The sequence below is a fragment of the Capra hircus genome, chromosome 23, assembly GCF_001704415.2.
Source record: "Capra hircus breed San Clemente chromosome 23, ASM170441v1, whole genome shotgun sequence".
Taxonomy (NCBI): Eukaryota; Metazoa; Chordata; class Mammalia; order Artiodactyla; family Bovidae; genus Capra; species Capra hircus.
The window spans coordinates 4,305,002-4,322,077 of record NC_030830.1 but is presented as its reverse complement, the minus strand read 5'-3'; the positions used below and the strand labels follow the sequence as shown (position 1 = coordinate 4,322,077).

The window sequence follows — 17,076 nt, the reverse complement described above, 5'->3', positions numbered from 1 at the left end:
CTATTCTGAGTTTTCTCGGTAAATGATCCTAATTAGCAAGTATGTGCCTGCGGGCTCAGTTGCTCGGGTCTTTGTGACCCTATGGACTGTAGCCCATCAGGATCCTCTGTCCATGGGATTCTCCAGGCAAGAATACTGGAGTGGGTTTCCATGCCCTCCTCCAGGGGATCTTCCTGACCCAGGGGTCAAACTCACATCTCTTAGGTCTCCTGCATTTTCAGGGAGGTTCTTTACCACCAGGGCTACCTGGGAAGCAGTTAGCAAGTACAGTCTTTCCTATCACAGCAGGCACTATGCCTACAGTGGATTGAACTATGTTCTCCTGAACTGCCTAATCCCTGGTAGCTATGATGTTGACCTTGTTTGGAAGTAGGGTCTCTGCAGTATAATTAATAAACTGAGGATCTCCAGATGAAATCATCCTGAATTTACATGTTTTTGTTCAGTCGCTAAGAACTGTCTGACTCTGTGACACCATGGACTGCAGCCTGCCAGGCTCCTCTATTCTCCATTACTTCCCAAAGTTTGCTCAAACTCATGTGCATTGAGTTGGTGATGCTCTCTAAGCATCTCATTCTCTGTCAGCCCCTTTTCCTTTTGCCTTCAACCTTTCCCAGCAGCAGGGTCTTTTCCAGTGAGTCAGCTCTTCGCGTCAGGTGGCCAAAGTATTGGAGCTTCAGCATCAGTCCTTCCAATGAATATTCAGGATTGATTTCCTTTAGGATGGACTGATTGGATCTCCTTGCAGTTCAAGGGACTTTTAAGAGTCTTCTCCAGTACCACAACTTGAAAACATAAATTTAGATGATTTAAATGATCAACTTAGATGATCAATTTAGATGAATTTAAACAATTGAGCCCTAAATCCAATGACTAGTGTTCTGAGAAGAGAAAGAAGAGAGACATTTGAGGATCTGAACCAGAGACCCACGCAGGAGGGAAGCGACGTGAAGACAGAGGCAGAGTGGAGTGATGCATTTACAGGAAAGAAGCACCAAGGACTGCGGCAGTCACGCAGGAGAGAGGCCCAGCGTGGATTGTCCCCCGCTGCTGCTGCTGCTGCTGCTAAGTCGCTTCAGTCGTGTCCGACTCTGTGCGACCCCATAGATGCCAGCCCACCAGGCTCCCCCGTCTCTGGGATTCTCCAGGCAAGAACACTGGAGTGAGGTGCCATTGCCTTCTCCGGGATTGTCCCCTAGAGCTTCACAAAGGAGCCAGCCTCGACAACGCCTTGATCAGACCTCTCGCATCACAGCTGTGAAGCTGACATTTCTGCTGTTTGAAGCCACAGAACTTGAGATAGTTTGCTATGGCAGCAACAGGCGAGAAATATGGCTGCGAGAGTGGGGGACCCCATGAGCCAGGTCATGTGTCTTTGTGGATTTTTTTTTTTTTGGACTATAATTGCTTTACAATGTTGTATTAGTTTCTATTGTACAAGGAAGTGAATCAACCCTAAGTATACATAAGTCCCCTCCCTCTTGGACTTACCTCTTAACCCTCCCCCCTCATCACACCCTCTAGGTCATCACAGAGCTCTGTGAACTCCCTGTTATACAGCAGCTTCCCACTGGCTATCTCTCATACACGTGGTGGTGTTCATATGTCAATCCAATCTCCTGATTCATCCCAACCCACCCCCTTGCCCCCATGGGTCCATTCACTTTATCTTCCTCTCTATTCCTGCCTTGCAAATAGTTTCTTCTGTACCATTTTTCTAGATTCCACATATACTCAGTAATATGCCATATTTTTCTCTTTGACTTACTTCACAAACAAGATAGAGAGAAGGTCAAGAGGCACATGAAAAGATGCTCAACATCACTAATTATTAGAGAAATGCAAATTAAAACTACAGTGAATGTATCACCTCACATTGGTCAGAAGGGCCATCATCAAAAAATCTACAACAGAGTGCATGGAGGAGAGGGAACTGTCTTGCACCATTGGTTGGAATAGTAAATTGCTATCACCTCTATGGAGAACAGTATTTGCTGTGCTAAGTCACTTCAGTCGTGTCTGACTGTGCAACGCTATGGACAGCAGCCTTCCAGGCTCCTCTGTCTGTGGGATTCTCCAGACAAGAATACTGGAGTGGGTTGCGATTTCCTCCTCCAGGGGATCTTCCCGACCCAGGGATTGAACCCGGGTCTCCTGCACCTCCTTCTTTGCAAGTGGATTCTTTACCGCTGAGCCACCAGGGAAGCTCTGGAGAACAGTATGGAGGTTCCTTAAAAAATTAAAAGCAGAACTACTATACGGCCCAGCAATCCCACTATGGGGCATCGATCTTGAGAAATTTGTGGCTGTTTTGACAATACTTTGCATCTTTGTCAAGACAGGACTCTCAGAAGTCACTGAGGTGAAAACAAATGCACGACTCTGTTTTTGCAATATAAGCCTTTTTTTTAAAACCATTATTTTTCAGATATATTTTCTGATACACTCACAGTTCAACATTTCCATTTTTCTCTGTATGTGCGGTATGTATTTCAACTTACCATCATGCTTTAAAGAAGAAGCACATGGATTCCTTTAGGATATGGAGCTGGTCGTTTTTATATCCTCATCCTGTGAAAGATAAGCCAAGGAGCAGAAAGCTCACCCGCTGGGCTGTATGGAGGCTCCAGCCCAGGCTCTAGGAGATCAATGAGAGCAGAACTCAGGGCTGCATGTTTACGGCGAGTCAGTGTCAGGAAACAATGAAAAACATCCATGAGAATTTACATGCTTCACAGATGTCACCATATTCCCTTCTAACAACAAAATTTATGATCTTCTCCCTATTTCTTTTCTGAATCTATGCGTCTTAAACTGTGTGAAACGTGACCTAGACTGACAATAAATGAGCAAATGAAAAGGCATGCACCGATGGAGGAGCTCGCGGACAGATGCTACGGTGGAGGGAGGCTGAGCGCTGGCGTCAGAATTCTGTGCAAGAGGAGGATGCTGTGGCACTTGAAAGGTGCAGGATCAGAGACGAGCGAGGTGACTTCTCGGAGCCCGGTTTCCTCATCTGTACATCAGGGACAGTGTGATCTGCTTTAGTACACTGTTAGCGAGATGAGATGAACGTCTAGCAAGAGTCCAGCACAAAGTAGGTGCTCATTAAATCGCAGGGGGACGAGTGAGAGAACACATTCTGTGGCCCCTTCTCAGCTCACTGTGTTCTTACCCTCACTGTGTCAGAAGTTTCCTGAACACCCCAGGCAGCCTTGTCTGTGGGAAAAAGCTTCAGATCCTGTATTAGAGCTCATGGCGTACCCTTGGCTTTGATATTTACAGGACCTTGAACCTCCGTGTGAAATAGGGCTGAATAATTTGAACAATGCATGTAGCTGTGGTTAAGGAGATGTGTCCATGTGTCTGGCAGCTGTTCATTTTATATATTTGTCCAGACTGTGACCTACTCGTACTGCTTATTGCTATTGGAGTGGTGAACTGATACGTAAAAGAAGGCAAAGTGTTTATATGGAGGTGGGGGCGATCCTGACTGCGGTGTGTTGTTAGTTGTGGGGGCGATCCTGACTGCGGTGTGTTGTTAGCTGTATCCACACATGCTTGGGAAAGGAGAACGGAAGTAAGGTCTCCAATGTCTTTTCTACAAGGACATTAATCCCATCTTGGGACCCCTGCCCTCTCCACCCCATCTAAATCTAATCATCTCCCCAAAGTCGCTTTTTTGATTACAATCCCACTGGGGGGGAAAGTTTAAACGTGAAGTTTGAGCGAACACAATTTAGTCCGAAGAGATCTCCCTTAAAAAATGCTAGATTTTCATGAAAACTTTTCTACATAGATCGTAGCTCATGAAAAATTCATTTGCCTTGAGTACTGAAGAATGTACTTGTTTCAGAACTGTTTCGGCTGAAGTGCCTCTAATGGCTAAGTGCTTTGTTTCTTTTAGGATAGAGCTTTGGATGGGAAAGAAGCCTGGGGCTGAGAAAGAGCTCTGCTCAGAGACGGGTGGACTGCCAAGGCTCTGAGAAGGTGTATTCCTTCTTGTCTGTTGGAGACCCAAAGTGCTTCAAAATATATTCCTGGAAGAAGATTTTGACATGCACTTTTAGGAGGAACAAATTAAAATAAAACTGCTTATTTTATGGCTAATATTTAGAGATTTCCTTCACTCATTTGCACCATAAAAATTCTGGGCCATTTATCAAATTTGAAAGGATAAAATCTCTTGAAACATGTGCGGAATAGGTACCTTTTTTTTTTTTTTTTTTTTTCTGTTTAGACGGTTCACTTGGGGGTATTTAATCAATCTCTTAGGATATAAAGTGATACCAGGGAAAACAGTTTGAAAAGGAACAGAAAATAAATTTATATTCACGTAATTGTAATTTTCTAGTGGAAATTTAGATTACCTCATTTCCAAAGAATAGAAAGGTGAAGTGTGTGTGTGTGTGTGTGTGTGTGTGTGTGTGTGTGAGAGAGAGAGAGAGAGAGAGAGTGACATATCAGTGTTAATTTACATATCAGTGAAACTGCTAAAGATTCATTAAAATGAAAGGAAAAAAAAGTTATATGAGAAAAAGATCTTAGTAGGCACGTTTTGATGCTGTGTCCCATCTACCAAGTTCATAGAAATGTGAGTTCTAGGTAGAATTTGCAGAAATCCAAGGAAAATACCAGGATACGCAAGCCTTTAGAGCCAGTATGTTGGGTATATTTACAAAAGCCTCTCAGATAGGAAGTTAGACTGCAGGAGGTCTCATTTTCAATATGTCTGCATAACACCAATATATAGTAACAAAAGTTATATGTCAATATGGCGAGAAATAGCCTTCTTTAACTTTCACTTCCCATGTATTTTTTTTCTCTAATACATTTGCTGACCACAATGCTCATTAGTGGCAAATATCAAGGAGAGACGGTCAATAATAATTCTTTGTAGTTATATGGTGCCTTTGATCAGAGCACCTCAAAGTTTTCACGACTCATTAATCTGTGAAATACATCAGTGAAGTATGAAGCTGTCAAGGATTACTACCCTCCATTTGTAAGCAGAGAAACTGAGGCATTTGCAAGAAACTATCCAGGTCATTCAATGATTTGATGACAAAGTCAGGGACACGATCTGTGAACCAGATCTAATTAGAGCAAAGACAAATAGGGCTCAGCGGAAGCCAGTTGCTTCTGTGAAATTGCCGAGAAGCTGAATGTATTGCCTGGAAACAGCACTGCTCTAGAGGACACGCTTTTTATTTAGTTTTCATTTTGAGTGGTTTCTTCCATTTAGTGATGAAGACCTCTCCGCAGCTTCCTATTTAGATCATTTAATAGTGAAAGTGAGCCATTTTCTTAAGATTTCTTTGGCTTGCATTTCTTCTACATGAAGAAAGAGTATGGGGACTTCCCTGGACGTCCCGTGGTTGGGAGTTCACTTTCCAATGCAGAGGTTGCGGCTGGGGAGCTAGACTCCCACCTGCCTTGCGGCCAAAGTACAGAAGCGGTGTTGTAACAAATTCAGTAACGACTTAAAGAAACAATGTATTTCTTATGAAACAGCTTAAGTTAATTCCTAATAGAAAAAAATCAAAATAATTTTTACGTATATCTATACATGTCCATTCCCTTCTCCAGTGGACCACATTCTGTCAGACCTCTCCACCATGGCCCATCCATCTTGGGTGGCCCTACACGGCATGGCTTAGTTTCATTGAATTAGACAAGAATACTTCAGTATTCTTGCCTTGAGAACCCCATGAACAGTATGAAAAGGCAAAATGATAGGATACTGAAAGAGGAACTCCCCAGGTTGGTAAGTGCTCAATATGCTACTGGAGATCAGTGGAGAAATAACTCCATCCCCTGAAGGGATGGAGCCAAAGCAAAAACAATACCCAGTTGTGGATGTGACTGGTGATAGAAAAAGGTTCGATGCTGTAAAGAGCAATATTGCATAGGAACCTGGAATGTTAGGTCCATGAATCAAGGCAAATTGGAAGTGGTCAAACAGGAGATGACAAGGGTGAACGTCAACATTCTAGGAATCAGGGAACTAAAATGGACTGGAATGGGTGAATTTAACTCAGATAACCATTATATCTACTACTGTGGGCAGGAATCCCTTAGAAGAAATGGAGTAGCCATCCTGGCCAACAAAAGAGTCTGAAATGCAGTACTTGGATGCAATCTCAAAAATGACAGAATGATCTCTGTTCGTTTCCAAGGCAAACCATTCAATATCACAGTAATCCAAGCCCATGCCCCAATCAGTAATGCTGAAGAAGCTGAAGTTGAACAGTTCTGTGAAGACCTACAAGACCTTTTAGAACTAACACACAAAAAAGATGTCCTCTTCATTATGGGGGACTGGAATGCAAAAGTGGGAAGTCAAGAAACACCTGGAGTAACAGGGAAATTTGGCCTTGGAGTATGGAATGAAGCAGGGAAAAGGCTAATAGAGTTTTGCCAAGAGAACACACTGGTCATAGCAAACACCCTCTTCCAACAACACAAGAGAAGACTCTATAGATGGACATCACCAGATGGTCAACACCGAAATCAGATTGATTATATTCTTTGCAGCCAAAGATGGAGAAACTCTATACAGTCCACAAAAACAAGACCAGGAGCTGACTGTGGCTCAGATCATGAACTCCTTATTGCCAAATACAGGCTCAAATTGAAGAAAACAGGGAAAACCACTAGACCATTCAGGAATGACCTAAATCAAATCCCTTATGATTATACAGTGGAAGTGAGAAGTAGATTTAAAGGACCAGATCTGATAGACAGAGTGCCTGATGAACTACGGATGGAGGTTTGTGACATTGTACAGGAGACAGGGATCAAGACCATCCCCATGGAAAAGAAATGCAAAAAAGCAAAATGGCTGTCTGGGGAGGCCTTACAAATAGCTGTGAAAAGAAGAGAAGCGAAAAGCAAAGGAGAAAAGGAAAGCTATAAGCATCTGAATGCAGAGTTCCAAAGAACAGCAAGGAGAGATAAGAAAGGCTTCCTGAGCAATCAATGCAAAGAAATAGAGGAAAACAACAGAATGGGAAAGACCAGAGATCTCTTCATGAAAATTAGAGATACCAACGGAACACTTCATGCAAAGATGGGCTCAATAAAGGACAGAAATGGTATGGACCTAACAGAAGCAGACGATATTAAGAAGAGGTGGCAAGAATACACAGAAGAACTGTACAAAAAAGATCTTCATGACCTAGATACTCATGATGGTGTGATCACTCACCTAGAGCCAGACATCCTGGAATGTGAACTCATGTGGGCCTTAGGAAGCATCACTATGAACAAAGCTAGTGGAGGTGATGGAACTCCAGTTGAACTATTTCAAATCCTGAAAGATGATGCTGTGAAAGTGCTGCACTCAATAAGCCAGCAAATTTGGAAAACTCAGCAGTGGCTACAAGACTGGAAAAGGTCAGTTTTCATTCCAATCCCAAAGAAAGGCAATGCCAAAGAATGCTCAAACTACTGCACAATTGCACTCATCTCACATGCTAGTAATTCTCAAAATTCTCCAAGCCAAGCTTCAGCAATACATGAACCATGAACTTCCAGATGTTCAAGCTGGTTTTAGAAAAGGCAGAGGAACTAGAGATCAAATTGCCAACATCTGCTGGATCATGGAAAAAGCAAGAGAGTTCCAGAAAAATATCTATTTCTGCTTTATTGACTATGCCAAAGCCTTTGACTGTGTGAGTCACAATAAACTGTGGAAAATTCTGAAAGGGATGGGCATACCAGACCACCTGACCTGCCTCTTGAGAAACCTGTATGCAAGCCAGGAAGCAATAGTTAGAACTGGACATGGAACAATAGACTGGTCCAAATAGGAAAAGGAGTACGTCAAGGATGTATCTTGTCACCCTGCTTATTTGACGTCTATGCAGAGTACACCATGAGAAACGCTGGACTGGAAGAAACACAAGCTGGAATCAAGATTGCCAGGAGAAATATCAATAACCTCAGATATGCAGATGACACCACCCTTATGGCAGAAAGTGAAGAGGAACTAAAAAGCCTCTTGGTGAAAGTGAAAGAGGAGAGTGAAAAAGTTGGCTTAAAGCTCAACATTCAGAATACTAAGATCATGGCATCTGGTCTCATCACTTCATGGGAAATAGATGGGGAACCAGTGGAAACAGTGTCTGACTTTATTTTTTGGGCTCCAAAATCACTGCAGGTGGTGACTGCAGCTATGAAATTAAAAGACACTTACTCCTTAGAAGAAAAGTTATGACCAACCTAGATAGCATATTGAAAAGCAGAGACATTACTTTGCCAACAAAGGTCCATCTAGTCAAGGCTATGGTTTTTCCAGTGGTCATGTATGGATGTGAGAATTGGACTGTGAAGAAAGCTGAGCACCGAAGAATTGATGCTTTTGAACTGTGGTGTTGGAGAAGACTCTCGAGAGTCACTTGGACTGCAAGGAGATCCAACCAGTCCATTCTAAAGATCAGTCCTGGGTGTTCATTGGAAGGACTGATGCTAAAGCTGAAACTCCAGTACTTTGGCCACATGATGCGTGGAGTTGACTCATTGGAAAAGACTCTGATGCTCGGAGGGATTGGGGGCAGGAGGAGAAAGGGACGACAGAGGATGAGATGGCTGGATGGCATCACTGACTGGATGGACATGAGTTTGAGTAATCTCTGGGAGTTGGTGATGGACAGTGAGGCCTGGCGTGGTCCGATTCATGGGGTCACAAAGAGCCAGATGCGACTGAACTGAACTGAACTGATACATGTTCATGGGCTTCCCACATAGCTCGGTTGGTAAAGAATCTGCCTATGATGCAGGAGACCCAGTTCGATTCCTGGGTCGGGAAGATCCACTGGAGAAGGGATAGGCTACCCGCTCCAGTATTCTTGGGCTTCCCTTGTGGCTCAGCTGGTAAAGAATCCGTCTGCAATGTGGGAGACCTCGGCTGAATCCCTGGGTTGGAAAGATCCCCTGGAAAAGGGAAAGGCTACCTACTCCAGTATTCTGGCCTGGAGAATTCCATGGTCTAAGTCCTTGGGATCACAAAGAGTTGGACACGACTGAACGACTTTCACTCTCTCTTTCATACATGTCCATGGGCTTCCCAGGTGGTGCTCCTGGTAAAGAATCTTGCTTCCAGTACAGAAGACATAAGAGATGGGGGTTCTGTCCCTGGGCCAGGAAGATCCCCTGGACAAGGAAGTGGCAAACTGCTCCAGTATTCTTGTCTGGAAAATTCCATGGACAGAGGAGCCTAGAGAGATATAGTCCATGGGGTGGAAAACAGTCAGACATGGCCAAGCACACATTGCTTGTTTATCCTTGTCTACATCTATAAATGTTTAGTCAATTAAATATCATCTGTCTGTCTTCAGTTGATTTTGAAGCAATAGTCTGAAGAAAGATATTGTACTCTACCTTGCAGTTCCCATATAGATGAGCATTAAAAGGATAAATCCTGTAATATATATATATATATATATATATTTTTTTTTCCTGAAGCCAGCTTCTCAGTTCCAAGATGACAAATCACATTTTCTTGAAAACTAGCCTCGCTCATAAAAGCAACTCATTTTATAGTTTCTTGAAAGAAAAAATATTAATTTTTTACATGATTATTTTTTCATTGCCCTTTCACTGTTGGTTGTTCAGTCGCTAAGTCATGTCTGACTTTTTGTGACCTCCTGGACTGCAGCACGCCAGGTTTCCCTGTCTCCCACTATCTCCCAGAGTTTGCTCAAATTCATGTCCATTGAGTCAGTGATGCCATCCAACCATCTTATCCTTTGTCGTCCCCTTCTCCTCCTGCCCTCAGTCTTTCCCATATTCATTTTCTGAATGTTGAGCTTTAAGCCAACTTTTTCACTCTCCTCTTTCAATTTCACCAAGAGGCTTTTTAGTTCCTCTTCACTTTCTGCCATAAGGGTGGTGTCATCTGCATATCTGGGGTTATTGATATTTCTCCTGGCAATCTTGATTCCAGCTTGTGTTTCTTCCAGTCCAGCGTTTCTCATGATGTACTCTGCATAGAAGTCAAATAAGCAGGGTGACAAGATACATCCTTGACGTACTCCTTTTCCTATTTGGAACCAGTCTTTTCATTTTTAAGGTCTTAAAATTTGCTCACCAATAAGTTCTATCAAGAAACACCAAGACAAAATTTCCCCCAAGGATGTTTTGTGGTGTGCTCGCGCTCCGTCGCTCAATAATATCTGACTGTCTGGGACTGTATATAGCCCACCAGGCTCCTCTGTTCATGGTTTCGGGATAAGCAAGGAAATATGAACATGGACATGGTGTTAAATGATATTAGTTTTTAAAATATATTGAAATTAACTGTATTGAGTACCAGGCATTGGGTCAGGAATTTTTGATACTTTTTTTTTTTTTTTTTTACATAACCATGGGAGATAGGTGTGATGATTCTCATGTTTTAGGTGAGGAAACTGAAACAGCAAGCCTGTTATTCTTTTCTCATTTTTCTCCCAGAATTCTCAGGTGCCCCTGTACCCTTCCCTTGACTCTTCAAATTTTCTTTCCTTCCATTCTTTGCGGTAGATACTGTAGCATTTTGCTGAAGGAGGTCACTGGTGCATACTCTTTCCAAAACTTGTATTCGTGGAGTCTTACACTCCTCCATGACTTTCCCTTAGGGTTGTTACAACTCGAGTCTCACATTTGAGAGAACTGATGGAAATATATTTAAATAGCATGCCACTTAAATTATTTTTTAAAAAGCAATTTTCCACTGTGGATTTAGAAACCAACAGATCTATTTTAGCCAGCATAATTTCTGATTAACTAATTTAATCTGTGCAAAATTACATAAGCAAACCTGAAACAAGCTTCCATCAATTTTCTTGCCTTTGGATGTAACATAATATTTTCAAAAATGAACCAAATAGAGTAATTAGCCCCCAGGCAGAGCAAATGGCTCTAATAGCCATCTCCCACACATTTCTATGGTGGAAAGACTGAAAATGAATACAGAAATGTGGCAGCCCATGGGTTAAAGCCCTGCATGTACCCTCTGAAGTAACAGTTTGGAATATTAATACCTAGGGTTACCTTTTCAGAAGTTCAGGTAAGAGAAGAGAATTACATCTTCCCTTTAGGCTGCCAAAATCTCTCTTCTGATGGATTGCCTGATTTCAACCTTCCAGGGGTGCTTCCCTGATGACTCAGTGATAAATAATCTGCCTGCAATGCAGGAGATCTGGGTTTGATCCCTGGGTGGGGAAGATCCCCTGGAGAAGAGAATGGTAACCCACTCCAGTATTTTTGCCTGGAGAACCCCATAGACAGAGGAGCCTGGTGGGCTATAGTCCACGGGGTTGCAAAGAGTTGGGCATGACTTACTGACTAAACAGTAACAATATGATTTCAACAGAGCTTGAAAGTGAACAGACTTCCTTGCATGGTTAACAGAGGGTCACTTTCCGCAGTAATTGTCCCTCAGGGAGAGAAGCTTGCCAGTGTAAGAGATGACACAGTGATCAATATGAAAATACCAACAGAGTATTGTTTGAATAGCGTTATAGGTGATTCTGAAACGCTGCTTTGATGGTGGTGATGTGGTGGTGTCAGGGGATGTCACTCCCTCCACAATTAAGAAACACTGAATTAAAGAGTATGACTCCATATAAGAAGCATTGACTAATTTGATGAAAGTGATTTTGATTCAATGTGTATATTATATTGTAAAATATAGAGAAAAAGGCAAAGCAATTTTCCAGGGGAAGAGGTATCCCTGATGGTAAAACTAACTCATCCTTCCTTATTGCAGGTTATCACTCTACCCTCCTTTTAAAATTCCCTATTTTCTTTATACAAGGCTTCCCTGGTAGCTCAGATGGTAAAGAATCTGCCTGCAAGGCAGGAGACGCAGGTTTAATCCCTGAGTCAGGAAGATCCCCTGGAGAAGGAAATGGCTACCCACTTCAGTATTCCTGCCTGGAGAATCCCATGGACAGAGGAGCCTGGCGGGCTACAGTCCGTGGGGTCACAAGAGTCAGACACGACTGAGCGATTAACACTTGTCTTCATTGCCGTCGTGCTGTGCTTCATTCCTCTTGTCCAGCTTTTCTCCAAACACCATTTGGGACCAATTGTTCGCTCCTTTTCCTTATTTTCATAATATTTTCAAGAACTAATTTTTTAGTTTGTTTTGGTTTTGTCTATTACTCATTCAATTTCTCTTTAACTGATTCCTTTCTTTATCTTTGTTATTTCCTGTTATTGTATCACGCCATGATGTGCAAAGTATCCCAACTCCCATCCCAAATTCACTTCATCTAGAAAGGCTGATGATGCCACACACACACCAAGAGGATGGAGGTTCCTTAGAAAACGAAAGCTGCCATGTGATCCAGTAATCCCACTCCCAGGCATATATCCATAGAAAACCATAATTTAAAAAGATATGTGTACCCCAATATTTATTGCAACAATATTTACAGTAGCCGAGACATGGAAGCAACTTAAATAACCATCAATAGAGGAATAAAAAAGATGTAGTACATAAGCACCATGGAATATTACTCAGCCATAGAAAACAGCGAAATAATGGCAATTGCAGCAACCTGGGTGAATTTTGAGATTTTCACCCTAAGTAAGCCAGCCAAAGAAAGACAAATATTATATGATATTGCTTATATGTGGACTTGTAAAAACTGAACTTATATACAAAAGAGAAATAAACCTACAGAAAATAGAAAAAAAAACACAACTTATGGTTACCAAGGGGAAAGGCAGGAGATGGATAAATTAGGAGTCTGGTATTAAGACAGGCACACTACTATATATATACAACAGGTAACCAATGAAAAGGTGTATATTGCAGAGGGAGCTCTAGTTAAACTTTGTAATAACCTATAAGGGAAAAGCATCGGAAAAAAGTAGATGTATATTGTATATATAGCTGTATATTGCTGTACACTTGAAACTAACACACCATTGTAAGTTAGCTACACTTCAATTAAAAATATTTAAAATTTAAAAAAAAACTGGAAAAAGAAGAGGATATGAAAAGGCTTATTACTCATGTAATGATGCTTTTTGGGAAGAACAGCTCAGGCCTACAAGCGGCTTGAGAAAGCAGAGGGTGGAGACAGTTTGGCTTTTACTGTGGTTAGATGGTGGGGTCAGGTTGAAGTTTCCATGAGCAGCAGGTGCTTGTATGATTTCAACTTCCTATTGACACTGAGGTGGGAAGTGTCTGGCGTAGAAGAGGAGCTTGGGGTGGGGGCTAGGTCTTGTTTATAGTCAAACATCAAAAAAGGAATCAGACTCTTGAGTACACCTGCATTTGCTTACTTTGGGGGTAATTTGCTTTCTTTCTTAAATGTCTTAAGATAAAAGCATGCATCATTGATTTTATATATCTTCACTACAATGTAGACTTTGCTGTAAATGTTCTCTTTGTTTCTTGGCTGTATTCCACTGATTTAGAGATGTTATATTTTATCGTTTAGTTCAACATATTTTTCAGTTTCTCCTTTGACCTCTTATTTACTTTTCCTCGATTGAGAGGAAATCATTTAAGAGTGGAAACACATTTAAGGAAGCAGTGATGGGGGATGGATGAAGTTTGGAACATAATTTTTCTGTTTGCATTTCCTATTTCCAGTGTCAAAGAGATAATGAATAAAGGAAGTATTGGAGAAAAATAGCTGAGACCTGTTGTTGACTTGCTATACACTAGAGGTTGAACATAAACAGGAGGAAATCTCGTAGTATAATACTAGTGTTGTTCAAGCAGGAGGAGAAAGTTTTGCTGGTTTTTGAGCTTGCCAAAGGGTTTGGGCAGTCTAGGTCAGACCAACATCTGGAGGCAGCGTAGGTAAAAGAAAGTTCAGGAAATTATAGAGCAGAGAGAAAAGTCCAGGATATCTCAGCAATAACATGGTAGCAGCTGACTCCAAGAGATAAGGTACTTTGTTTGCTCTTTAAATTATGCTTTACTCTATGCAGTGAAGTGAAGTGAAAGTCGCTCAGTCGTGTCCGACTCTTTGCAACCCCATGGACTGTGTCCTTGAAATTCTCCAGGCCAGAATATTGGAGTGGGTAGCCATGCCCTCCTCCAGGGGATCTTCCTAACCCAGGGATCGAACCCATGTCGCCCACACTGCAGATGGATTCTTTACCAGATGCATTTATGAATCCAATAGTCAACAGACACATGAATTACTGGCCTTGTGATTTTAGCAATGAGTTAATTTTTTTTAAGACAAACTTATACAGATGAATTGCGATTGTCAGTTCTTGGGTGGTCTGTTTCCTTGGATGATAGTGCGGCTCTGTTTTTATCCATCTTTAGTGTACCACCCGAGGCAGCGATAACTGAGCCATCCCGGGCTTGATTCCTGGAAGGAAATGGCTGGTCTCTGTGAGGCTGTCCCTGTATCTCTAGATTGAAGAAAGATGTGGATTAACCAGAAAAATAGGAACGCATGTAGGAATCAGTCAAAATATCTCTAGGTAAAACAGTTGAAGACATTTAGTCTATTGTTTTCAAAACTATAAGCCAGACAAGTGGGCTCTCTGCCGTGTGATAAAAACAGAAGAAAGAAATTCACCAAGTTACAAAAGAACGTGCTTGACTGGGAATCCTGCTACATCACGTTCCACTTGTGTGCTCTTAAGCACAGCCTGTTTGAAGGTGTTCTGTAGCTCAGTGTTCTTATCTGGAAAGCAATGGGCACGATCCTCGCCTTCTTCCTTCGTAATGTTGTGAAAGAGAAATGTGAAAAAGTTTCTGCAAGTGTTTTTTTGAATAAAGTGCTATATAGAAGTCAGTTATTATTAGTGTGCTGTTTTCATTTTTAAAGCTTAGCTTCTGGATTCACTTTTCTGTTAGGAGAGGTTCTTAGAAATGATACCTGGTGATATGACATAAAAGTGGGCGGTGTGACATGCGGGTGAGAGCGCAGGTCTGGGGGTGGGCAACCAGGAGTTCGAATCTCAGTGATTCCATGTCCTACTAAGTCATCTTGAGCAAGTTAACATCTCTATGACTTAGCTTTTTGTTTTCAGTCTGTAAAACAGGGATGAATAATCGTTCTCACAACTTCTGACTGTTCAGCTAACAAAGATGAATGAGCTGGGAGCGTTTGAATTATTGCTTAAAATTTTAATGCACTCCGTGTCCCAAGAGGATGATCAATAAAGTTGAATTAATTAATTATTTTTGGAGAGATACAACTGTGGACATTCCTTTTTCTGTGATTCTGCAGTCCTAGATCCGATGAGATTATTACGTAATGAATTGGAAGCCAAGGAGCTTATTGAGTGCATTTTGCATGTTAATTTTGCTTTAATGCCTTTGGTTTAGATTTTCAAATACACACACATACATGTGTGTGCCCAGTCATGTCCGACTCTGCAACCCCATGGACTAACCCTCTAGGCTCCTCTGTCCATGATTGGGGGACTGTAACCCACCAACCTCCTTCCTGAAAGAATTGTTAATGAAATTGTTAATGAAGGTAATACACAGTGATCATGAAACCTTAAGATGAATGACCTCAATGCGAAGGGAAAGACAGTTATAGAGTCAAAAAAAGAACAAGCATGCTTGAAAATCCCCATAAATATACTGCTAATAGAAAACAAATTATAAATTTATAAATGTTAAAGCAAGCTTCTCCAAACTCTTGTTTTTCCTTTATATTAAGGACCTTCATTTCAGGAAGTGAACTAAAAAAGTCTTTTTGATAGTAAAAAGACTGCCTGAAAGTGAAGTTGCTCAGTTGTGTCTGACTCTTTGCAACCCCATGGACTTTAGCCTACCAGGCTTTTCTGTCCATGGGATTTTCCAGGCAAGAATACTGGAGTGGGTTGCCATTTCCTTCTCCAGGGGATCTTCCCGACCCAGGGATCGAACCCGGGTCTCCCGCATTGGAGGCAGACACTTTAACTTCTGAGCCACCAGCCTAGTAAATGGCTTTTCGCCATCTAAAATGTGTTTTTCCTCTTGTTGCCTCTTCTTAGCTCTGATATTCCTGAGGTATTTAGTGTGGGCTAAAATTTACATCATCAACTTTTGTGAATATGAAAGAAAATGTACATAATGAATTGAATAATTCATATTTAAAGTCCTTTCCACCTTTAAAATATATGTGTATATATATATTTCATGTAAAAATGTATCGCAGGTTGATGGCATTGAATCTAATATATATATCAGAATATTATATATTAAATCTAATACATATATTAGATTTAATGCTTCAGGTTCTTTTCAGAAAAAAATATATATTAGTTTAGGTTAAAAAAATTATTAGCTATGACTCCATCCCGTTTTATTGTTCAATAAGACTTCACAGATATAACAAATTTGCTAAGATGATAAAGAGCCTTTAAAGTATTACTATGACCACAACAATTATTTTATATCTGTTTAATTTTTTATTTCACAAGTAGGAAACATCTATGAAGAAGGTTCAAACAGAGAGTATGCATAAGAGACTCTGGTGTCTAATCCTTCCCTCTTGAAATTTATGTTTTAAAAACATGTTCTCAAGTGGACTAACAGGTTTTCCAACTATATTTTCCTCTCTTGGATCAGTTCTATAGAGAGAACTAATGAAGCAGGACTATTTTAGAGAAATAAAAAAACAAAACCCCCAAAATTATGTCTTTAAGGCAGTATACTTAAATTATGCTGAATATAGGGTAGTAATCATGAAGTCATGTTGTTTCGGACTCCTTGCTCGAACATTCCACACTGACAACCTCACCTCAATTTTCAATATTTTAAAAGATCAAGTCAGAAATAAAATACATAAACTTCTCTTGATTCCAATGGCCCTGAGTAGTTCTAGCAGCGCTCGGTGAAGCAGAGCATTATGGGTGCCAGTCTTACTAAAGGCCATTTTCTGCTGGCAGCTTCATTATAAGAAATGACTGGACACCTTAGTGGACACACCTTAGAAGAGGGGAATTCACAAATGACTATGTTAGTTTTGTAAGGGGCATGCAGAGTCAGAAAAATGTAACCTTCATTATGCCATTAAAAAGTAAGAACATAGTGAATATTGTCAATGTCTAATGAGGTGTAATCCACTAAGATTAATAGAAGACCCACAAAGCCTTAGGTGGAATTACATG

At 41.1% G+C, this 17,076-nt stretch overlaps 1 protein-coding gene across 1 annotated transcript in view; it reads left to right on the top strand.

Annotated features, from left to right (window-relative positions):
- Positions 1-17,076, top strand: part of LOC102189642 — a 247,782-nt gene that overhangs the window by 43,654 nt on the left and 187,052 nt on the right. The gene's annotated exons all lie outside the window — the stretch shown is intronic.